The sequence below is a fragment of the Platalea leucorodia genome (genome assembly GCF_965183815.1).
Source record: "Platalea leucorodia genome assembly, chromosome: Z".
Taxonomy (NCBI): Eukaryota; Metazoa; Chordata; class Aves; order Pelecaniformes; family Threskiornithidae; genus Platalea; species Platalea leucorodia.
This window is the reverse complement of record NC_138858.1, coordinates 77,214,221-77,239,481: the sequence shown is the minus strand read 5'-3', so window position 1 is coordinate 77,239,481 and position 25,261 is coordinate 77,214,221. Positions and strand designations below refer to the sequence as shown.

Below are 25,261 nucleotides of genomic sequence, written 5' to 3'. Positions count from 1 at the left end.
CCCAGCTAACAGTAATTGAGTTATCTGTATCTAGTTACTATGACCAGGCTGACTGATACCAACAGGGTAGACAGTCTCCATTTTAAGATACCCTTCAACACACATTCCTAGTAACTCTTGAGGAAAGCCTCAATGGCTTAAGGATGTCTTCATATTCAGCTGATGAATTTGAAAAGAAGCACGAGGCTTGAGTGCATTCCTTACTGGCCCCATGGGAAGGGACACCTCCACTTTTGAAGCAGCTGATATTATGCCTTATGAAATCAAGCCTGGCATCCCGTGCAGTAACTTCGTAGCAACAACTATGGAGAAGTTGGAGCTTAAACTCTAAAGGAAGAAACAACGAAAACAGCAAGCTTGTGTTCTTCTTTTCAGAGCACAGATAACCTCTGAATGTGTTTGGTTATGCTGAAAGAACACAAAGCCACTGGGCATGGTTATAATTCATTGTCCTCCTAGGTTTGTGATAAAAAAATCGATATAATGGAAGCCTCATCCTCATCCAAGGCTGACTGAGTATTTACATCTTCCCACTACAACCAGGGTAAAATGGAGGTCAGGGAATAACACTCCTAAAGATATTTTTCTTATGCAAGTGGTTGTTTCAATGTTTTTCAAGGATTTCAGAGCACCAAACAAAAACTGTGTATTTACTTGGCTTTGCTATTGCTTTTTTAGACTATGTTGATATTTTGCACAGGAGCATCAGACATCTGATTGCCTGGCTTGACTGCAGCAGGATGGCAATATGAATTGACATAATTGAAACAGATTTGGAAAGGCTTCTGTAAAGAACGGTAAAACTGGAAAAAATATTTTCTGTTTCTTTGGGGAACTGATTCATGGTTCCCCTCCCTCTGTCCTCAGCTGTGGTCTCCTTCTGTTTCCCACTGATGTGGAGATGACTACGTGGGTTTGCTGACTGCCTTGGTGTGCATAGGGCTCACTGCAAAAAGCCGGAGCTTGAACACCTCTCTCAAAATCTGTGATGTTTCATCTAACCTTTCTGGTATTTGCAGAGGTAGTTTTCCCCACCTGCAAGCATGAATAAACCAAGAAAAACTTGTTTTCTCCAACTAATTAATGGAGAAAATAAAACTATTTCAATGTAAACTTTAAAAAGAAATCTAAATCCTTCTCCTAAAGTCACAATCTTCCTCTGGGGTGGCAGCTGTGAGGCTTTCACCCTCCCAATGTAACTTTCACACATTTTCAGGCTGTAAAACTCCTGTTGGGTATCAAGGTCTGATTCTGCTGGATGGATGTAGCAGAGCAACCTGTTTCTCTTACCAGGCCCTCCTGCCACCCTCCCAGGTCCTATCCAGCCTTCGCACTACCCCAATATCTGCACAAGCAAACCTTGCCAACCACCAAACGGGTTCTGTTATCTGAGCACTCAGCAGAAGATATGTAGTGCTATAACCTAAACACAGCCTCTCAAGTTTTAAGAGACTCTCTCTCAGCCTGCTTCTGCTCTCTCTCAATTAGCTCTTCACCAGGTTTTCCTACCCTTTTTTCCCGTTTTCTTTTGGTTGGTTCATTTGTTCACTTTCTCTGGGGCAAGCTTTACTACTGCAGTGCTGGAGGCTGTTGCTGGAAGTGAAGGTGATGCTCAAGCATGTTCAAAAGATTAGCTGGCTTGGACTTCTGCACCTGCTACAACTGCAAACTTTTCTCCACTCTATGATATTACTCCCTGTTCACAAAAATAATTAAAAGAAAATTCTTTTCACACCAGTTCTTATTGTTTATCTCCCTTTCTCTCTGTCAGATCCATCTCTTCTTCTCTGCACTTCTTTTCCCTCTGAAATATTTTCTTTTCTGGGAGAGCAGCTGGAGAGAGTTTCTCTCCTTTTAGACCTCAGCGTTTAGATCTTGGTGTTCTCAGAGACTGGCAGGCATCTCAGGGGAGGCTGTTTGCACCGAGAGAAAGACCAGTCCCTCCAGTCTAAGCGTGCTCAAAGGCTTTGCTTCTCTGGCTGGCACTTGAGGCTTGGCCCTCAGTACCTCCCAGCTTGGTGCAATGGAGCAGACTGTTTTCATGCACATATGCCACATTGCAGGCTTGTGAAGAGTTTCTGAGATCATGCTGGTTTGATGAACTGGAAAAACAGAAAAAGGCTGATGTGATTCTGAAGTGATGTCTCTGACAAGCTGGAGGAAAACTGAGAGTCAGGTCTCAGGTTATGACCTGGTCAAGCTCTTCCACATGGCCAAGAAGGGTGGCAGTGACTCCTCTGAGTCTCTGTTACAGACAGCAACAGCTCTGTTTTGCATACAGTTTTGGGAAGTGTTGGGGTAGGATGCTGGGCTCTGTGCTGCTTCTGTTGCAGTACATAGTGGGAAGGGAGACCAATGCTTCTTTCAAGAGACTTCTGAGGTCTGAGGGGATGGTGGCATGGTGGGACAATCTCTTCTCTCCACTCAGCAGATGTTTAGCAGGTAAGTGAAAGGCTGGATTGGTGAGGCTGCTGGATGTGGGCATGAGGCCGCACCAGCAAACTCAGGTGAAGATGCAGCCTCGTGTCAGTTCATCTCTCCCACATGGCAAAGCCATGTGCGCTAGCCCTGTTCCCACCTATGGCCTGTTTTGGCTCTTCTTGGTGTGCAGCATAGATCTGGTACCACCTGGGAACCCCAGATTCCTGTGAGAGTGAACCTCTTGGTGCTCTGGAGATCCTCCTGTGCATGGTGACCGCTGCAGTGCTGTCAAGATACCCCAGCCTTTGATACTACGCTGCTCCAATGATGCCTGATCCCTGATTCATGGAAAGCCCTCAGAGTCATGTTAAAATAAGACGTTGCCAATGGTGTGCTGCTCACTGGAGACCTCTACCCCCAGACAGAGAGAGGAGAGGCGAGGGTTGCAGCAAAAGGCTGAAGTCAGGTGCTGAAGTACTCTTCTCTCCTATTGAAAGGTGTGGTTTCACCACATGCAGAGCTGGAGCTGGAGGCAGCAGGGTTTGGTCCTGCTCAGTACCTCAGCCATTCCGGTCCTGCCAGCAGTGGCAGCATGCAGATGTCTGAACACCTCTCAAAACAGCAAGTCAGAGACAAAACAACTGAAGACTGTTAGCTTGCACTGTGAAAACATGGGCAGTGATGCAGGCAGAGAGGCTCTGTGCCCTTGCATATGTTCTAGGAACTATATTATGTACACGAATGATACTCAGTTGGTATCAGCACAGCCATGAGGGCTCACATGTCCAGAGGAAGCCAGTTCCCATCCAGCTGAGGAAGCAGGATGCCCTGCAGTGGGGTAGTGCTGCTGTGTCACAAAGTTGGCTGTTGACATCTGGCACCGAAATTACGCACTCCTCAGGCACCGTGCTGCATACTTCAGTAGGTTGTTGAGGATTTTTGTTTTTATGCAGCAATATATCATTGCATATTGTTCCCTGGCAAAGCTACTCTCACGAGTAGCTTGTACTTGGTACAGGCATAAAGGCATCCTGTGCTCGCGGCAGCTTTTGCTGTTCCAGTTTTTGCTGTTTAGCTATTGCTGTGATCTACGCCTGAAGGTCCTGAATAGCCCACAGATTCAGTAGAGCAAAAGGAAGACCTCCTTTTTCCTCAAGGTCACAGGAGGAGCACTGAACAACCTCTGTGTGTCCAACTGTAATAGGGCAGGGGTACAGAGTGGGTTTCCCATCCATTTGCCATAGCAGGAACAGCACAAGCACTGGCTTAGCTGGCTGCTTTTCAGCTGCTTCCAGCAGGAAAACTCCAGCAGCCCAAAATATCTGCTCTCAGAGAGGCTGTCCCCCTTTCAGATAGGACTTTCTGGCACGTAGGGAAGACATGGAGCCTTTGCTTTTCCTAAGAGATGCCAAAAGGGATCCATACACACAGCTTTAGGATCAAACACCAGGAAGCTGCTCCTTCCTCCACAGCTGGGTGACTCACACCTTCACACAAGCAAATGGCTCAGCAACAGCTTGGCACATAGATTCATCCCTATCTGTCTTCTGCATTAGAATCGGCAATGGAGTGCCAATAAAGTCACTGTCATGATGGTACTTGGCAATTTAAGGCTTTTTTAAGGCAATTTAAGCTGTCCAAAAGCATTAGTGCGGACCACAGGTCCCACTAGTGTAGTATCCCGTCTCCAGCTGGGGCCATAAATGGATGTCCAGCAACTTTACTTCAATAGATCATGCTGCATCTCTCCTGAGTTTTCTCACAGCCTCAAACTTTTTAGCTCGAGGCATTTCCTGTAATGGGTGTGGTTTCTGTCTCTTTTGTAACGACCAAAGAATTTATTTCCCGGTCTTGACCAGTCTCCCAGTATTGCAGTGCGATTTTTGTTGGGCCTTTTGAGGAAACATTACAGCAGCTCAGCTATGCCAGCTCCACGTCAGATGCATGACAAATAAGGCTGACATGCTTAGTTGAGGACTAGCCAAAGTCTCTGCAGCAGTGTCCCACTTTGAAGCACGAAGTGTTACAAAGAAAGATGGTGTTAGGTTGATAAAGGTGTTCTTTTCTTCCATTTCCAGGTACTTCGGTTCACCTTGTTACATACCTTATTTGTTTATTTTTGTCTTTAGCCAGCTGTGATTTCAATTTATAAGGTAATCATGGCACTGCAGGCATCACCGTGTTGTGCAGCCATTGCCATTACAGCTACCTGTGGCATGCAGAGCTCTTGCACCGATGTGGTGGTGGCCCTCGGGTGAAGGCACCAGCAAGAGAGAGGAAGATGCCATACACTGGTCATGGTTTCCCTTTGCACTGACCGTGTCCGTGACAACATGTGGGGAAGTGTTCACCCAGCCCGCAAGGAGCCACCTCCCCTGCTTGGCTTTGGAGCTGGCTGCTGCTGGGACAGCTTCTTCCTAGAGAAGGGTAAGCTCTGCCAGAAGGAAAAATGGAAATACAGAAACTGGGCAATTTGAACAAGGCCACAGATCAACTGGAATAGCTCAGGAAGAGAACTGAGGTTACCAGCATAAAAACCCCCGCCACCACACCATCCCATTTACTATCCTGGTACCACCAGCACTGACACACAGATCTCCTAAACTGCCTGCTTGTCATGAACAGCTCTTTTCCAAAGGTTTTCTGAGGGAATTACCAAAAGAGCTACCCACTGTCATGGTGTTATGGGTGAAATTGTTCTATTTCAAAGGACATGGTTCCCTGGAAAGCGGTGGTCCTTAGCTCAGTTGACACCTCTGTCTTGCTCCTGATCTGTTGAGGTGAATTTCTAGATTGCTATACAGATGAGGAAACTGCATTAGCCCCAGTTTGCATACAAGAGTTTAAAGCCCCATGGATATTATCTGTTGGCTAGCGGTCACACTGTGCAGGGCTGCGACTAGATGAGCTTCCAGCTGAAGGTAAATAGGCATGTCTTTGCCCATGAGAGACGTGGGGCTGAAAACCGAAAAGTCTTGCCCTGCTTCCCTTTATGCTGCTGGTGTAAAGCTTTGGAGGTTGGCTTCAGCTTCATGGGATGACCTGTGTGACCAGGAACATCTCTGGAGGGAGACCGAAATAGACTTTGGGTCTGTACGGTATTCTCGTGAAAAAACAAATCCCTATTTTTATCTTTATGATAAAAAGCCTGTGCTATAAAAATTCTGTCTTTCCTGAAAGTGTTTGCTAATGCTTGTAAATAAACCTACCCTCCCCACAGGCTATTTTCTTATTTTTCCTCCCTTAAAAACACAACTCCGTGAAGGTTTGGGGGGCGGAGGGAGTTCTTATTGCACCATGTAACTTGGCTACTAACTTACACCAAAGCAAACATGGCTGTGGAATTTGGGGCCAGTCTCAGCAGTACAGCAATGCCTCTAAGTTAGGGGAATTTACATCACTGGGGATGAACTTGACCCCAGGTGTTATTTCCTTAGGATTTCATAATGAAAACCAGGCACCCATCCTAAGCAAACCTTATCAGAGGCACAGGTAGATGAATGCAAACTCCTAACACTGCGACAGCTGGAGGTGGGGAGGATTTCCCTACAGTTCTGCCAGGTAGGGAAACTCATGGCATTTGGGTGTACCCCCGGAGGGGACAGTGTGTTTCGGTCCTCTGAGGAGCCCCGGCCCTGATTGCTTTACCGGGAGCTCATGCAGTGACCACCAAAATTAATGCAGAATTAAAATATGCTGATGCAGAATGAGCACCCACAGATCAGTGATACCTGTGTGCATATAAAGGCATATTAGATGTATGCAAAGACACCTCAAATATCAGCTCCTGTCACATTTTGCTTCCGCCAAGGTAGGTGACTATTCTTCCTAAAGGCAACATACCAAGCACCTCACTGGAAAGTGGTTGCATATGAGTGCATTTCTGCTCCCTGATTTTTTGTTCAAATGGTAGTGCCCACTGTGGTTTTCCTTTATAGATATTGATGTTTCACCTGCAAACATGGATTCACAGGAGGTCCAACAAATCCTCTTCAGCGTTCATGTTAGCTGTCAGCCCCATCTGTCTGTGCTGCCCTTCCTGTTCAACTGCTTTCTTTGCTATGCTATTTGGAAAATAAGGAGGGATTTTTTTTTTTTTTTTTTTTTTTACCCATCTCTTCATCTTTCTCTTTTCCTTCATCACTCTTTCTCCCCAAATGTCTGTCAACTGAACTGCAGTGCTTTCTTTTGTAACCAGCAAGGATATTTGGGCAAACCTTCTGAAGGCTTTTTGCCTGAGCTTTCATGAAATGACCCCCAGCCCTATCCCCACCTTGTTTTTCAAACAGATCAATCAGTGTTTTGCACATGGTCATACCAATCCTTGGTGCTGGGACCTAGCTAACAAAAAGAAACCTGCTGCTTACAGATCAGTGACAGCACTTATCTTTAATGGAAAAGGCTTTTATTTTTCATGTTAAGTCCCCAGGATTATAATTATAATACTTGTTGGCAGATGGACATCATTCATGCTTAGTGCACAAAATTACTCTTGGTACCAATCAGGCAATCACTGGATGTGAACTGTATATACATTTACCAAGTTTGATCAATTTTCCCACTATCCTACCTGTGCTAGGCATATAAGTTATTTTTTTAAGGCCCACATGAGCTGTTTTATGGAGAATTAAACCACCTTAAAAAAATATATGTATGCAAAGCAATATTCAAATCTTACTTTGTTTCTATTTTTAACATGTTAAATAATACACATTATTTCTCTCCTTCTGTTACTCAGAGCTTCTCAGACATTGAACTACCTCCTAGCAGGAGGTCCAGATGTGGAAAAACTGCAAAGGAAATGTCTCTTGCTGTTTGAGTACTTTGCCCTCTGAACAGGTTTTGCCTCAGGCATGTTCCCTTCAAAAATGCAACTTGGCCTTGTTGATTAGCAGCGCTGCAGTAAACTGTTTTGGTTTTAAGTCATTACAGGTGCATTTTATGGTGGAGTGGTCAAGCTCCAGTCCAAACTGGAGATGCCTCGTTTCTCTGCTTCCATCCTGGGCAAGTTAGTGTACATATGATCCCTGCTCAAAAGAGATGGGCAGGTAGAGAAAAAGGAGGAAAGTGACATGCCCAGCAACATCTGAACCCGTGTGTCACAGCTAGCTTGTTTTCATTGCCACTTGCAGTTGCTGCATCAGCAGCAGGAAATGTATTGGAGAACAAAAATGCTGGCCTAAAATGTAAGGAAGACCACCCATTAAGAAGTATTCACTTCTGACCAATTTTGAGGCAGACCCAAAGCAGACTGCAGATTTGGTTGTGCCTATCTGCACCTCTCTGCTTTCAGTGTCCCCAGCGACAGGCGAGGTGGTGAGGTGACGCTGAGCTGGAGACAGTGCATGTACCCTTGGATCTGGGCATGAGAAAGAGTGGGGCACAACATAAAAGCATCGTTTGATGTGGAAAGGCCTGGTCTTAATAAATAGATAATAAAAACAATAATAAAAGATATGATGGTGGGCAATGAGAACAAGCCATGAAGCTCAGCTCTTCTTGAAGCCAAAGTTCACTCTGCCTTTGGTTCAGATGTAAGTAGGATCATTTAATCTTAAAAGCAGGCAGAAGAGGACCAAAACCACATCTGCCTCTCATTCTACTTTCACTGCCATGTTAGGACCAAAACCCTTTTTTGGACTGTGTGGCAAAAAGAAAGCAGTTATGTTCTGGGTATTTTCCACTCTTACCACCCAGCCAAGCCTTGCTTCTTAAAATCAAGGCTTGTTACTAACTTCCACATTGTTGTTGTTAGGTGGGTCTGAAACATTATGTTTATCCTCTCTTTTTTTTTTTTGTCAGCAAGTAAGAGGATAAACAGACTTCTGCTTGCTGTATTAATGCAATTCCAGCACCCAAAGGCTGGTCACTATCCTCTTTCCCCCATCCTTTTTCACAGTCACCTGTTTGTTTTCTCTCCTCCTGTGCACAAGAAAATTATTCTGAAAGAGCAAAAGACTATAGGTAACTCCATTTCCCCAGCTCAATCAGTGTCAGCTCCTCAGAGATTCATTTTGCCATGCTCAGAGTACCAGATCTTACTGTGCCACTGACTTACAGAGGTGACACCAATGCTACGGTTCAGCAGTGCAATGATGCCCTGGTGTGAAATGGAAAGAAATCTCTGAGCAAAAGGATGCCGTGGGAAGGGATGGTTCGAAGTCTCACCAAAGCTTCTGAAAGGAAATGGTGTTCGCTTCATGGCTTTGCAACTCACTCTTGCTTTCTGTCCCTAGCTGTGCTCCCAAACCACCACACTAACAATTGTGGTGAAGTGGGAAGCATTTAACTTTGTCCCATGGCATAATTCTTCTCCCATTTCACAGGGATTTATGCTTGTAAGTTACACAAAAACGCCTACACAGAAGAGCAGAGTTTCTTCTTTTTTGAGGGGAGTGGCATTTGCTTTGTTTACCTAACAAAGTTTAAGAAGGATCTCCCAGAGGATCACTAGCTGTTCACAGAGGTCCCTTCTCACCTGCTCCATGCTCCTTTCTCCCTGTCCCCGCCAGGGCTGTGAGTGCTGCTGGACAGTCACAGGCTGCTCAGCTCCTCCAGCTCCCGGGGGAAACACCTCTACACTCGGGTAATTGCAATTGAGCTGAGAGGTATTTCTTGTTGTTGGCAACCACAAAAGCTCAGATTTTGAAAGCCATTACACACAACCTGCCTTCCTCTTGCAGCCCACCTCTGGAACTGCTAGAAGGCTGTTTGCTCCTTTTTCACCCAGGGAGTTAGCCACTTCCCAGGGCTGAGCTGTAGGGGACCCGATATATGTGCTCTGTCTGTACATAGATACCGGATCAGGTATATTGCAACATGGAAAGATTAAAAGAGGGCCAAGAAACTTCCCCCAGAAGGGCTGCTTTGCTGTCTCTGTTCATGAGAAGCTGGGACCTGGCTGGCTGAGAAAACACACCAGTAACAGGACCAGCAGCAAGGAAGAACTGCAGTGAGAGAACAGAGAGCAAAAACCCCAGGGTCTGTAAAGGCATTTTGGGACAGGGGCAAGGAGGGTATTAAAATGGGTGACTAACATTGTGACCAACGGACAGCAGTCCAGCTGCCAAGGCCCATATAAATAGTGTAAGGGTTCAAAGGCTGATGGAGAATGGGACAAGCAATTTCCACTCAAGGGGAGCTCAGCTATCCCTAATGCCTGGCTTCAGTTGCACGACATCCCTCCATTGATCCCAGGCTGCAGCTGAAAGCAGGGACTTTGGGAAGACATGTTCCCTCCACACTTCCAGCCCAGGGGTCCTGCTACCTCCCCATGCCAGCTCCAGTTCCCAGAGCCCATTTGCCTTGCTAACACTGCAGAAAACTACCCACCACTGGCTTAGTGTCCTTCAGCAAGCAAAACCCAAACAGCTTCCCTGACAAGACCAGCTCTGGGGGAGGGATGCCTTTTTAGAAACATGCAGAAGCTTTCTTTTTGAGTGGGAAAAAAGCACTTTTATTTGTTTAGACAAGTGCCTTCTTGCTTTTATTCTGGTCATCTTAACTACTCCTTTGCTTTTCGAACAAAACAGTTTTGAGTCATGGGAAGTATATGCTCTTTGAGTTTGATAATTTGGGGAGCTGCCCAACCCCATGGATGACATACAGTTAAGATCTGGTGCTTTCAGGGAAGGTGGGATGGTCTGGGGTTCCCCCTCTCCCATACTGGACATTTGGAAAAGTAATAGCCATAGGACAGCGAAGATGTGGTTTCGGAACAAATTTTTTGTGGGTCACTCACCAGAGTGATGCATGCACAGTGAGTCCCCTGCACACACTTCTCTCTGGGACAAGCAAGGGCAAAGAAATGCAGACTGAAGGAGAGAACCTGAGAATATGCTTGCTGTGATGGTAACACACCAGGGTGCCAACAGGCACTGCCAGTGTAGATAGGACCTCTGCCAGCAATGAAACATCTGGGATCTTTCATATTTCCTCCTTTACTGGGGTGGTCTCAGTGTCAGCTTGTGTCCATGATGGATGCTGAACAATGGCAACTGACTTCTGCTCTAACTATCCTTGAGCCCATCGTCTTTCCCACTGCAACAGCATGCATGGTGTTTGGACAGCCCTGCTATAACTTAATTAGCAGCCTGGGAAAATTCATAATTAGGTTGTAATTTTGCCGTGCTTCCTATACTTGATTTCTAAAAGGCCCAGGTAACAGACCCCAGGCGACAGCAGGACAGATGTCTCGCTGGCTTCACAATAATTAGCAAGTTGAATCAATGAAGCCTGTTTTTCCTTGTTAATCTTTCCAGTGGTTGAGCTACTCTGTGAATGCTGTGATGACTAATATAGGCTGAACACATTGCCGAGTGGGGAATGTGTGGGGAAGAAGGACCCTACTGAAGTGTTTATTTTCATGACAAGGGTAAGAACTGACACTGCCTGGGACCTCAGCCCCTTGATCAAATGCAGTCAACACTGGCAAAATATGTTCAAGAAGGGAGAAGCACCAATGGATCTTTGCTATTGTGTTCATCCAATGGTAGAAAGTAAAATGAAAACTCTCCTCCTTTTCCTCCCCCTTCTGCACATGGGAAGTTAATGGAATTGTTTTGCTTTTCATGCTCCCATTTGCAGGTTTACTTCCTGGAGTGAGCCTCTTACTGTGCCTGGAGCCATTAGCAACTCCCCTGGGACATTCAGGTAGGATTATCTGCATGAGTCTGCATTGCTTTAATTGCAGAGGGGAAGTGGGAATGTCTCTCTGGCACATTTTATCTACTGCATATCTGTAGTATTAACTACAACTGACTCGTTGGGAGTCCCTTCCCAAGCTGGTGCCAGACAGGAAGGGGAAATACTGGTCAAGAGGTGGGTTTGCTTCCCCTTTGTCGCCAGGTCACTTTTGTGTAGAGCAGGTTCAGCAGCACATGCTCCATGTACTGCTGCAAATGCCGTGACTGCAGAGAGGAGGGGTGCTGAGCAGTACTTTCTCTCTTCTTGCTTTTCTGAGCAAAGTAATGGCAGGATCTCCTCTAATGAGTTGCTGAAACAAAGATGTCAGGATGATATGCTTGCAAAAGACACTTCTGCAATGACCAGTAGGTTGGGTAATCCTTTTTTGTATGTTTCCACACAGGAGGAGGTGTGGGTTTTCTAGCATTTTGTTGACTATGAGGCTTTCTCGGAAAAACTCTGTGTGCTGTGGCAGAGACTCTGTGACGTAGGCCACGTCTTCCCCCGTTTGGGGGTTTTCCTGGGTTTTGAAATACACACGAACCAAAGAGCAGACTGGAATAAGCTCTGGGGTTCAAGAGTCTGCTGGGAAAACAGACAAAAAGAGGCTCCTTCAGAACACAGTAAACAGGTTTAAATCATGGAGTAACAATGACCTTGGGGCAATGATCTGAAAGCTGTTGCTCTGCAGACCCTCCTGCTTCTGGCACCTTTGACAAATCAGTTGGATTTCCAACGCAGGAAGGGTTGAAAAACAATTTGTACTGAAAGCCGCCCTGCACCAGGGCCCTTTCCTGAGCCTCATCCCTGCTGAGGGCTCTGTGCCATCTCCCTGGTTTTACAGAGCTTCTGTAGCTCCCACTGGCATCTCCTGGCAAACCACAAAACTGTGGCAGGCACCGGAGCACAATGTGGGGGACGGATGGCCCGTCTGCTCCTTTGCTGATACTGACCTCCTTTGCCTGTCAATTATCCACATGGCAGTCTTCTCCACTTTCCTCTCTACTTCACTGCTAATTACTTAACAAGGAAAGCGCACCTCCAAACAAACGATTTGCTCCATGCCATGGTAAACAGTCTTTGGCTGCTGAGCCAATTTTTTTTTTTTCCCAGCAGCTACAGAAGCAAAAAGAGAAACTCATTCAGAGTGACAACACAGGTCTATAAATAGCTGAGTTTGGGGAATGGAGGACCAGTTTTCTGGAAGCTGTTTCTTCTCCATGGGAGGACCGTGCTCTAGGCACACAAGAGCGCTAAGCATCCTCTCATGGAGCTTCCCAGGAGGCCACTGAGCTCAGTCTGTTTGCAGCTGGGTTTCTTCAGCATCTCCTTTGGGATGTACTCTTCAAGGCAACATGCCCAGGAGAGCGATGGGAATTCCCTGTGGCTAGCAGCAGCCAGCCTCTCTTGTCCCGTAAGCACTGCTCCCCAGCGCTGTAGGGCAACATTGAACAAAAGGTTGCTATTTCTGCTTCCCCTGGTTCCGCTTGTCTCCCATCACATATGGGAGCTGGTGGTCCCTCTTGGGTGGGGACTGGCTGCTGCTTGCTGCTATACAGCGTTATTCCGTGTCTAGAGCCTCTAGCTATCACCACAGCATGGTTGAACAACATTGTAGAGCCACTGCATTTAGTTGCTGCCCCTGCTTGAGCCCTGTAAGTTATTCCCTAACCTCTAAACTCATGAGGAGAGACAAGGAGAAAGCTGTTTCCCTCAAACTATTTAAACCCTGCTGAATATGCCAGTCATTAATTTAAAGGGGCTGAGGGGAAAAAAAAAATGGAGGAGCTTGCAAGGACTTGGAAATGCATTAAAAGGGCACAGGCTGTGAAAAGCCAACACAATCAGTCGGTCAATGTCTTATTGACCAACTTGTCTTCATCTCAGCAGACAAACCGTCTGCACCAACAGTTATGCTTGGATCACAGCCACAGTCAGCAGGATGAAAAGCAAGAGAAGGAAAAATGCATGGCGTCTGGAAGAGAAATCAAACACAACTATGGGAACTGAGCAAAGAGTATTCAGATAGCAGCACAGGAGCATTGGGTGGAAGGAAAGCAACAGACACCAGAGGTATTAGCAGGGTGATGCTGCTACAAAAAGGCAGGGTATTGTGGGATGGATGATAAAAGGCATGCCCCAGCCAAGGAAGGTCATTTTCACTTTAGCACTGGGTAGGTCTCAGCTGCAGTGACATGCACATGTGAGAGATGAGCGCTTGGAGAAAAAGCTAGCTGGAAGCAAAAAACACTATACAGAGGCCTTAGAAACATACAGGTAACTGGGGAAAGTCTGAAAGAAGTCCTCATTTACCAAGGAGAGAGATGAGCACCATCTTCACTTGGTTTTCAGTTATACATGAGGACACAAATCCATTCTTCCCAGGGCCTATTAGAAGTCTTACCTTCTGTGACAAGGTGACCTGCTTAGTGGATGAGGGAAATGCTGTGGATGTTGTCTACCTGGACTTTAGTACGGCCTTTGACACCGTTTCCCACAGCATTCTCCTGGAGAAGCTGGCTGCTCATGGCTTGGATGGGTGCACTCTTCACTGGGTAAAAAACTGGCTGGACGGCCAGGCCCAAGGAGTTGTGGTTGTGAAATGGATTTCAATCCAGTTGGCAGCCGGTCACAAGTGGTGTTTCCCAGGGCTCAGTACTGGGGCCAGTTCTGTTTAATATCTTTATCAATGATCTGGATGACGGGATTGAGTGCACCCTCAGTAAGTTTGCAGATGACACCAAGTTGGGTGGAAGTGTTGATCTGCTGGAGGGTAGGAAGGCCCTACAGAGGGATCTGGACAGGCTGGATCATCGGACCGAGGCCAATTTTATGCGGTTCAACAAGGCCAAGTGCCAGGTCCTGCACTTGGGTCACAACCACCCCATGCAACGCTACAGGCTTGGGGAGGAGTGGCTGGAGAGCTGCCTGGCAGAAAGGACCTGGGGGTGTTGGTTGACAGCCGCCTGAACATGAGCCAGCAGTGTGCTCAGCTGTCCAAGAAGGCCAATGGCATCCTGGCTTGTATCAGGAATAGTGTGGCCAGCAGGACCAGGGAAGTGATAGTGCCCCTGTACTCGGCACTGGTGAGGCTGCATCTGGAATCCTATGTTCAGTTTTGGGCCCCTCACTACAAGAAGGACATCGAGGTGCTGGAGCGTGTCCCAAGAAGGGCAATGGAGCTGGTGAAGGGTCTAGAGCACAAGTCTTATGAGGAGCAGCTGAGGGAGCTGGGGTTGTTTAGTCTGGAGAAGAGGAGGCTGAGGGGAGACCTTATTGCTCTCTACAACTACCTGAAAGGAGGTTGTAGCGAGGTGGGGGTCGGTCTCTTCTCCCAAGTAACAAGTGATAGGATGAGAGGAAACGGCCTGAAGCTGCGCCAGGGGAGGTTTAGGTTGGATATTAGGAAAAAATTCTTCACGGAGAGGGTGGTCAGGCATTGGAACAGACTGCCCAGGGAAGTGGTACAATCACAGTCCCTGGAAGTATTCAAAAAATGTGTGAATGTGGTGCTTAGGGACATGGTTTAGAGGTGGACCAGGCAGTTAGGTTAACAGGTTGGACTCAATGATCTCAGAGGTCCTTTCCAACCTTAACGATTCTATGATTCTATGATTCCATGATTCTATGGTGAACAATGGCAACTGACTTCTGCTGTAACTGTCTTTGAGCCTACCGTCTTTCCCACTGCAACAGTATGCATGGTGTTTGGACAGCCCTTCTATAGCTTAATTAGCAGCCTGGAAAAATTCATGATTAGGTTGTAATTTTGCCGTGCTTCCTGTACTTGATTTCTAAAAGGCCCAAGTAACAGAGCCCAGCAGGACAGATGTCGCATTTCTGCTAAATGCTGGCTGTTTTTTTACTATAGGTCCTTTTCAGCTGTATATTCCTACAATTGCGTGGGCCCTAGGTGAACATGAGAAAGTATGGCATCGTTATGAAGCCTGGTCTCTAATCACACGCATTTTGCTTGGACAAAAAAAAAGGCAGCAGGGGCTTGCCCAGCATGGGGGAGCATTTGAGGAGCTGTTGCCTGCCGGTGTTTTTCTCCCCTGTGCAGTGCAGCCAGGCTCTGCCTTCAGTGCCTGCGAGGGACGGTCCCAGTCCCTGCGTGCACATGCATGGCTGTGCAGCCCCCTGCGTGGCAGAGCTTTTCCCATGCAAGGGGAGGATGTCCTCATCCCTCGTAAACCCTGGCTGCCTGCCCTGGGAGGGTACACCTGCATTTGTCTTTTGAGGGGAAGTCTTAACATCTGCACTCTGCAAATGATGGGGGACTGCTGAGCTCCCCTTGCAATAAATCAAAGCAATAAAGAAGACGGAGATGTGTGTGGAAGTAGGTGTAAGCATGGCCTCTGGAGCCCAGCTTTGACCTACTGTGTTACTGTGCCAACAATGTTATCACGGAAGACAGCCAAAAAGGCATTTTCCTGTCTCTAATCCCACCAGGGGCCACCGCCCCCAAACCCAGAAGCTCACACATTCAGTTGAATAAGCCCTGCTTTCTAAGGCCAGATACTGTGGGAAGCTCTAACCAACACTACAGAAATCTGCTGCTCTCTTTGACAACAGGCTGAAAGTGATCCCTCTAAGTGTCACCCTGGGTGAGGATTCGCTTTTACTGAAGGGGTGATGCAAACAAATAGCGGGCATCTTGCAGCACACAGTAGAAAACATCTGCAGCTTTGGGAAAAAGGCACATCCTGGAACAGAAGGCCAAGAAGAGTGAGAATTTCTCAAGCCCTTTTTATTTTTCAGTTCAGAGGCAGTCCTTGTCCATGCTAATGTCAACCCATGTCGTAGCATAATCCTGGTTACCAGCATGTTAGCATATTCAAGAACAATCCCGTCAAAGCCAGCAGAACTGCTGGTCAGACCAATGTAGATGACACATTGTCACCATGCATTGCATGCTCTTAAAACAAGCTGTTATGCTGGCTTTAATGCATCCCTATGCTAGATTATGTAGTGTCCTTACTTGGGGCGTTCCTTCTTTGGAGACAGTAAGTAAATCCATTTCTGGCATGCATTTTGCAGAAGGTCTCAGAGGGAGCAACAACCAAACCAGGGCAGAAAACCAGAATGGAAGATGCAACTATCCCTGGGAGGTCGGGCATAAACGTTTCAGCTCTGGTGGGGAGCGGGTGGGTGAGCAAACGAGAGCACCTCGGAGGTGGGTGCTGGACTGCTTCTTCCAGCCGCGCTCCAGAAAACCTCTGCTTGTCCTGGTCTTAGTGCCTAGTGCCTATCTGTGCCCATACATCCTGTGCCTATCTATACTTCTTTATATGTAGGTCGCCAGCTGCTGGTGAAACCCCTCTTTTCATTTGCGTGTTGCTGTAAATGCAGGCACTGGGGATAGCAGCACTGAATCTTCACCGGACATGAGCAAAACAGGCTCTGCATAAAGTGAACACCGGCCAAACTAAAAATTCCCATAGGGCACAGAGCTAATGCGTCAAAAAAGAATTTTATGTATTCAGATTGGTGTGTTTCATATTCAAAAATTATATGTATAGGTTGAGAACCATTTACATCTTAACAAAATCCGGTTTTGCTTAACCCCTGACATTATTAAACATTATATATGATGATGACGTTTCCCACTGGGCTGGACTTTTTCCTAGTCCACATAAGGAAATAAATACATATGGAAGTAAATACTTGCTGAGCTACCTAGCCTGAGGACCTAGACTTCAGATCTTCAGCAGAAGAAGATACCCAGTTTTTCCTTGAGATAGAGGTCTTCAAGATGTTTTGGCTTCCAGAGAGGAAAGGATAGAATTAGTGCACAGATCAATTCTGACTTTACTTATTGTTGATGCAGCCTAAGTGACCTAAATCAGTCCAGCTTCATTCTCATTGTTAATGACTTCCATGCACCTCTGCACTGCTATTTGGAAATCTCTTTTTGTTAAATTGTTGTTCCAACTGTGAAGGTCTTTCTAACATACATCAAGAATGGAAAGCACCTACATCAGAAACTGAAGGGAGTTAATTCCTTACATTGTCAAAGTGTTTCTTTAATGCAATTTAGAAAATGGTTTCATTTTGGAAAAGCCTGGTCCAGTACACAACCAAAGGGTGCTGAATTGCAAATGTTCTCAAGAACGACAGGATACTTAGAAAACTTAATGTACAAGCACATAAATATTAATCTTTGTGCCAGTGGGCACATATTAAACCAGTGTTTTTATGCAAAAGAAATGTACAAACGCACATACACACTCAGGTTCCATCATACTTTTTCTTTTGCAAAGAAATGTTGTGTTTTGTAGTGTAGTAGCTAGGGAACTGCTTGGGATTTACTGTCTGTGCACAACACCATTTCAAGGGACTGCTAACTGTAGCCGTTTCTGAGGGAAGATTAACTGACTAAAACTGGGGAAATAAAATGTACTCTATGCTTTTTCCAGAGAGGTAGTCACTACTTTATTTGTTTTTTTATTTGCTTCCTTTCTCTCAACCCACATCAAAAATCATTCAGACGGAGGGTCTTACAAATCACCTTGCTATGATTTCTGTGCTCCAGAATTTGCATAGCTATTCTGTGGTTTTGTGCTCCTTCCACGTGTTTCTGTATTTTCCATCGCTGTCCTCTGATTTTGGCCCACGCACGCCTGAGCTTGTGTTACTGTGGCACAGCGGCAGCCCTGCCGTGAGGGTAACAGGGCTCTGCAGTAAGCTGTTAACCTGCCCCTGTTCTCGCCAGATCAGATTGAATCTGGCATCTGTAAACGGTAACATGAAACTGCTGAACACTGCAACGGTGGCATGGCTGCTGTTGTAATCCTTCTTTCAACCAAAAAAGCCCAGAGTGGCGATGGCTCTGAGGTACACAGCTTGGACATCATCCTGACCATGCTTGTGTCTCATACAAAATTTTTCGGTTTATTTATCTGTTTTCTATCTAATGAATAATGTGGAGACAGGTCACAGAGCACAAAAAAATCCTCACTGAGATCAGCTGGGGCACGGAAAAACAGTCCCTGTCAACTTCTTGAACTCTGTGGCTCTTCCTGCCCTCGGGGATGAGCGTTTCTCTTGTGGGTGGGTTGGCGGAGCTGGGAGCCACTGGTCCAGGCCAGGGAATCCCTGCACAGCCTGGCTGCGTGTTCCTCTAAGACCCGTACCTGTTTCCTCTAGCTGCTGCCTGCAGAGCTGCTGTAGACATGGTGTAAAGCCGAACTGGTAATCCCTGCTGACGGATGGAGCTGCAGAAGATTCAGCGCTTTTTCAGGCTGTCTGAATGCATCTGGCACAAGTGGAGCCAGGCGAGCCCTATGCACATGCTTTGGCTTTCCCTTCCCACAAGTGGGGCAAGACGACCTCTTATCTTGGTCCAGGTGGGTGGGTGATCATGGTTTTGACAGGACGTGTGGGCTGTGGTGAGCAGGTAATCCAGGCAAACCTTGGGGTGCATGAAGCTTTTTCAATCTCTTGATGTCACAACAAATCCCAGTTAAAGTCCTGCGGGTTATGTGACCTGTGCAGGTGGACAGCCCAGATGGTGTGAGAGCAGCAAACTTGAGATGTCAGTCCATATTCAGAGCAGGACATTACAAAGTCTGCAGGCTTCTCAGCCAGGGAAGAAAAAGGTCTCTGTGAAGCTGTGAAGCCGTGAAGCCCTTTCCATCCAGTTGTCACAGACAGCCTCCACTTTTCTTGTCAAGGTAGAACAACCGGTTCCAAGCACTGAGAAAACTGGCACAAGAGGGCGAGAGAGGGCTGATGGCACCTATCACAGGAAGTTAAAATTCTGGTTAAAAATAGCAGCTTTGGTTGACTTTCCAGTTAAAGAACTGGAAGTCATGCCTGATAGCAGCAGAGCCTCTGTGGAACTAAATATGGAAAACAGGAACAGATCTCATGCCGCCATAGGAAAAATAAACCATTGAGGGTGATGGGGTCAGCTGGAGTCCTCTGGCCGTTGCCATTGTCCCATGGTGCTTGACACCAGCTGTCATGTTTTACCAAACCATGATCTGATTGAAGTTGGTGTTGCCCCAAAAAAGATAAAAGGCCTCAATCAGCAGATGGTCAGGGTTGGAGGCAAAGAGCTTGTGCTTTCCCCGTAAATCAAAGGTTTGCCTGCGGTGGTGGACCAACTCCCAGAAAATACGTGAGAAAGCCAAACGTGAATGCAGCTTCCTTAAGGCCCCTTCCATATTTCAGCCCTTGCACTGCTACCTTGTACCATCAGTACACTGCACGCACCAGTGCATGAAATGAATGTAGTGTGGACTTTACATGGCATGTTCCAGTTTGCAGGTCTCTTTGGAAGAGGCAGATCACAGGATCACAGGGCAATTCAGGTTGGGAGATCCTCATAACACAGCTATAGTTTTTTTCCTCTCCTAGCTGTCTGAGCACAAACAAATTTCAGTGTGGTCATGGCGGGCTCTTGTTCCCAGAAGGGCTATAACCCAGGGTCACACAAACACTTTTTGTGTAGTCTGGGCTAAAACAGAGCTGGATTGCGCACAGTCCTTGTTCACCACAGAGGATTCCCTGCTCTGCTGGATGCACTCATGCTCCAGGGACCTGCTAAGAACAGCTCTCATTCATTCTGTCTGAGTGGAACTGGGTCTTCCAGACCCTGTCCACCCTCAGATATCACTGGATGAGTTTCATGCCATGCTTACACTACTGAGACAGCAAAGGGGTGGCAGGAACCAGGTCCATGCCAGGCCTGTGCTCCTTGAGCAGTGGTCACTGGCCATCAGGACAGCGAGGTTAATTGTTGCTGTTTCCTCGCTTTCTCTGTGCTGGAAATTTTAGCAGCAGATGGACGATCTGGGCGGGCTTCCAGACCTGTCCATGCTCTGTCCCTCAGGCTCTTGCAAGTGCTACTGGAAACACAGCAAGTACAATACGCATCTCAAAACCATCCGAAAGAAAAGTAGGAGCCTGTCTAAGGCGGCTCACATGAGCACACAGAGCCCCACACACCGAGAGGCCCAGCTCTTTGCACTTGTTTGCCTTATGGATTTCACCAGGAGGATGCTGCACAGACCTGACCAGTTTGGATGCCACAGCAATACTGGGAGTGCTGGGTCTGTTCTCCCCAGGAAAACTGGGCTTGCTGCCTCCTTGGGTCACCTGCCATTGCTGCCCCGTTGCAGCTACGTGTGGCTGTAGCCACATTCAGCAGTGCTTTTCCCAGCCCAATGGAGAGGACCTCAGCATGGAGGCCTGGCTTGCTCTGGGCTGGATGAGAAGCACTGATCTGGAGCTAACAGGGCCATTCCCAGTTCTCCGGGCTGTTAATTCCCCTTCAATCCTGTAATCACCCAGCTACGAACCTCTTCCTTGCAGTACAGCCCTGTGGGAGTACTAGGCGTGTGCCCTTGAAGCACTTTGCTTTTGCCTTCCTCCATTGCTCTTTTTCAGCAATCAGCCAGCTGCAGATATGGTGGGAACAAAAAGACTTTTTCCCACAGCACGTTTGGTTTTATTTCTAATTTTTTTAATACCAGCTAAAATTCAACAGGATCGCTAAGTTAATAGCACAATAATGCAGCTCTCAGAAACTCTGTTGTCCTTTGTAGGCTTCAAAACCTGAAACCTTGAAGTGTTATACGGAAAAGAAAATCAACTGCAGCCATAAAGTCAGAGGGCAGGAGTGTCCTCTGCTTGTTTATGCTGTTCAGGCTTGCCAGTTAGTAAGATAAATTGAACCCATTTGTTGCATTCCTGATACTTCCACAAACACTGGCTGTGTTTGGCAGGTCACTGTTGTTATCTTTCACCCCAAGCTGGCGGGGCAGAGAGCAGGCAGGACGCCTCCCATTGTGCTCACTGTGTGGAAAGTCTTTGGAGAAACAGGAAAGTAGTAACAAAAAGTGATTAAAAGAAGCAGCCAAGTGAGCAAAGTCATTAGGGAGAAAAAAAACGAGAGAAGCAAATCAGTGATCGGAAAACTGCAGCAAACACACGCTGGTGTTCCCAGTGGCCCAGCCCAGGGTGTGTCTGTTGCAAATGTTGGCTTTCAGCCCCCCAAAAAGCAACGTTATTGGTAGATCTAGCAAAGTAACTGAGAGCGAAAGTCCCAAGAAAATTAAAACGTTGTTTACCGGCACGGTTAAGTAAAAGACAGCTCATGGTAATGGCAGTTGGCTTAGCAGAGCAATTTACGGATTCAGGGTTGAGCATGTGGTCAGATGTGCTGCTGGGCTGAGACCAGCGCGACCTCTCTCCCTGCACAGGGACAGATGGTCCTCCTAGTGAGGTCTCAGCCACAGCAGTGCAGGCAGTTTGGAGATGACTGTTTTGCCCCTTCCTGTGATATATTAGTTCTGTGGCTAAAGTGGGGACTTTCCTCTGCAGGGCCAGCAGCTGCAGCGAGCAGTAATACACAGATGCAACATACATTAGCTGCTGTAAGAAAGAAAAGAGTGCTTGAAATAAAGCAACATGTCTATGAGGACCACAAATACTCCAGTGCTGTCTCTGCTCTGCTCAGCTCAACATAATTTGGCATAAAAAGTATTTCAAAAGCCATGTAAGGTAACCTGCTTAGATAGGCAAGTTAAGGAAGGGCAGGATCTGGAGTTCCCCTGGATTTGCATGCAGCAGACGAAAGCAGAAGCGAGTCCTGCTGAATTCCCGTTGATTAAAATGGTTCAGCAAGGAGGGAAAAATGGATCTTTTTTGTTGTTCAGCACTGATAATGGAAATTTATCTCTACTGTTTGCAGGGACTGGGTTTATTCAGCTGTTGCTAAAGCTGTTCAGAAAATGATACCCTTTACAGACAAAATGCCCTACCACCCCAGGCAAAAGGCACACTGTGTGGAAGCCCATGGGGCATTTTTCACGGAGGTGGGATCCACATGAAGTCGACAGAAGGTCTAACCAAATGTAAAGTCAGTGCCCTTGAGAGACCTCTGTCCCGGACTGACCCCTGCATCACAGTGTCACCCTCTAGATTTCAAACCCATTAGAATATTTTATAAACCTCTAAACCCTCTAAACCCATTAGATTTTACCCTCCCCTCCTGTGGCTTGGTGGGGTTGGGGAAAGCGTGTGCTCAGTGAGAATGATGGGTGCAACGAAGGCAGAGGAGAGCTGCTGCTTTGCTGCAAGCAGGCATGGGCACCAAGGGTGTGTGCCAGGCAGGAGAAAGGGCCATTTGGGGGAGCAGCCCGTCTGGGGCTGCACTGGGTGGGCACATCTGTCCCCACCCATGTGTATCCATGCTTGCCGGGCACCGCCTCAAGGCAGCAGCTGTGGGAGGGGGTTTCCAGCTGTATTTGTGGTCTTGGCTCCCTGCAGGACTTTGCTTACAGTCAAGAATGAGCAATGGGGATCTGACAAAGGCCTGTGCTGAACAGGGACTGGAGAGACGGAGAAACCCATGCCTGCCCTCTGCCCCAAAGGCAGCTATTTGTGGCTGTGCTGTGAATTACCTTTCCTGGCAGCCCCCAGGGCTCTGGCTGTGCACTGCAAAGAGCCTCTGGGGTCAGGCTGGCGTAGTTTTGCCTGTGTCAAGCCTGCTCACCAGGTACTGCTGTCCTGTACTGGTAGCCTCCAAATGCTTCATAGGGATAACAGTGTCGGTCTCTGCAGCCTTACTATCACTATTTCATGCAGCAGAGCCTGGACTGGTATCCTCACAAAGAAAACAAAAATTTGCAGGCTAGTCCACGCTCTGTGGCAGGGAGGGGATCCCGCCTTGCTGAGGAAGGGGAGATGTGTGTTCCCCGAGACGCTGTGTCCCCCCTTCCACCTCATTCACCTACAAAACCATCCTCTCCATCGCCTTGGCCCCAGGAGCATTGCTGAGGGTCACGGTGGGGCTGCCCGGGAGCTGCTGTCTGCCGCTGGTGGCACAAGGGGACCCTGGGGAGCTGGCGTTGCTCCTGCCACCCCTTCCACCTTCCTCCTCAGGTTAGCAATCCCAGCCGGCGCAGCCTGCAGCCCTCCCCAGACCCCACTCTCTGCTGCAGCATCCATCGGGTAGGAGGTGCACGCAGAGGAGCAGCAACAGGGAAGGGAGCCAAGGAGCTCCAAAAAGCACAGAAATATGTACATGAAATAGCTCAAGTGAATCCTGAAACCCTGAATATTTATTTCCTGGTTTCTCCCAAGCCTTTTTGTTCTTTCAACTTCCCTCCCTCACCAGGGTAAATCAGGTGCTTTATGTTTGTATTTATGAAGACAAAGCCTGATCCTTCCCTCCCAACCCAGTTCTCAAACACAACATAATGAAAAAAAATCTCTTGCGCTGATCCCAGGACAGATGTTTGTGAAGGGAGGTGTGTGTGGGAGACAAGGAAAGCAAATAAGTACAAAAGGAGAAAGAGGAGAAGGCAGGGAAATGTGTCATAAACTGTTTCCTCTCAGTCTGCTCACAGCCCCTTTCTTTTTTCTTTTTCTGTCCCTTATAATTTGAAAAATCTCATCACAATAATGGACTGGGGCTTAGTTAAGAAAAGCGGCCTTGGAAAAAATAATAAGCCATTTTAGAAACATCAGGTCTTTCCTGTTAATGCAATAATTCACATGTCTTAGGCTAATAAACTCTCAACTTTTTGGCCTGCAAATCTGTTTTGTACTGCATGTCTTATAAACAGGAAGTTAAATTTTGGCACATAACGATGCTGAGAAAAACTGTATAGGTAGGAAAATGAGAAATATTAAAGGCAGAAAGGTTTGCTTGCCAATCCAGGGTATAACTCATGATGGACTTTAAATCTTTAAATATTTAGCACTGCCTAGACTGGTTGCAAGAAAAATTGTGTGCTTTAAAAAATGAGAGGACATTCACTACCCCAAAAGTTTTCTGATGAAATCATAAACCAGGTGGAAGCTAATCCCTGACTGAATAACTATGGAAAATGGCACTGTTGCTAAGCTTGTAAGCCTCTCCTTCTTTTTATCAGCATTTATGTTTCCTTTGAGTCATGCCCACAACTCACAGTGAAGTATCTACCTGCTTGTGAATCACAGCAATAAAAATAAGTAACCAGGATGAAAAATTACCGATGGAGCACGGCCACCAGCATTGGCACAGAAAACGGTCTGTTCTCCTAAGGGTAAGCTATCAGGATGCTTTAAAACCCCTGTAGAGATACCAGAGCTGTTTGAAAAAAATCCCTGCTCATTTGCTTGTGCCTGCCAAGCACTGCGCGTGAAGGCGATGTGGGGATGGGGTGGGCAGCGGGCACATACTGGTGGAGAAGAGCGTGTACACCCTGCCCAGCTCACCCAATGCTCGCTGCTTGCCAGCTCTGGACCCCAAAATATTATTCTTCTGGGGTCTTCTTGTCCTCAGGCTTTCAAAACTCTAGCCATGGTCCCCCTGCAGCTCAAATGCTTAACTGGTAGACTGTGTTCTGTCACAAGCCTTGTGGGGATGTGGCATTGCCCCTTTTCATGTGTGAAACTGCTGCTTTGCTGTTCTGTGCTGGCAAAGGCTGCCTGATAACCTCCCTGCAGAGTTTTGACCTCTTGGGATCTCCATGCGCAGTAACACAGCTAATTTCCTCAAGCTGCCCACGGCAATGTTTACATACCCCTTCAGAATGATTTAAGCAAGCCTCCTCATGTGTTTGAAAGTCAAATAGTTTAATTTCATAACATTTGTCATTTTATATAAATAGAAATGATTACCAACTATTAATGTCTATTTTTTTCTCCCCCCCTCTTCGGATGCTTTTCAGCAAAGGCATGGACAACTTGGTGCCCCCCCAAACAACCTAGCTGGCTGATGGACAGTGCTAGAAACAATTTTTCAGCAGCAATCTGGCAGATAAGGCCCATACCTCACTTCGGAAAGCTGATGCACACAGGATAGGCACGCTAGGAAGCTGATGCCTGGAAATGGTGAATGTTGCTGACGTGCCCAGCACATATTGCAAATCTGGGGTGCTGTGCTCCTCGGTGTGGCACATGAAGTCCCCAGGTTTCTGGCAGCATCAGGGTTGGACCAGGTGCAGCAGACTATGTTGCAGAGCCATGCATACACATCTGTGTAAATAACCCCAGGCAACCCCTTGCTGACACCATCAAGCCAGGCTGATGGTTTCACTGCGCTCCCCAGGGGTACCTCCATTCTCCCCCAGATCAGTCATGCTCTCCGTGTCAGGAGGCTTTGCCCCAGCTGGGGAAGCTCATCCTTCCTCTCTCCCCCGAAAGGTTTTATCCT

The 25,261-nt window shown here is 47.1% G+C and overlaps 1 protein-coding gene across 2 annotated transcripts in view; it reads left to right on the top strand.

Moving 5' to 3' along the window:
- The window catches only part of SUSD1 (sushi domain containing 1), a 91,578-nt gene extending 80,536 nt beyond the window's left edge, over window positions 1-11,042 (top strand). Inside the window, exon 17 of one of the 2 annotated variants that reach the window (XR_014230776.1) lies at window positions 11,008-11,042. The gene's annotated coding sequence lies outside the window, so the exon portion shown is untranslated. Of the gene's footprint in view, window positions 1-4,550; window positions 4,568-11,007 lie in introns of those variants that run through there. The other variant, XR_014230777.1, reaches the window with a different exon arrangement.
- Window positions 11,043-25,261: the final 14,219 nt, after the last annotated feature.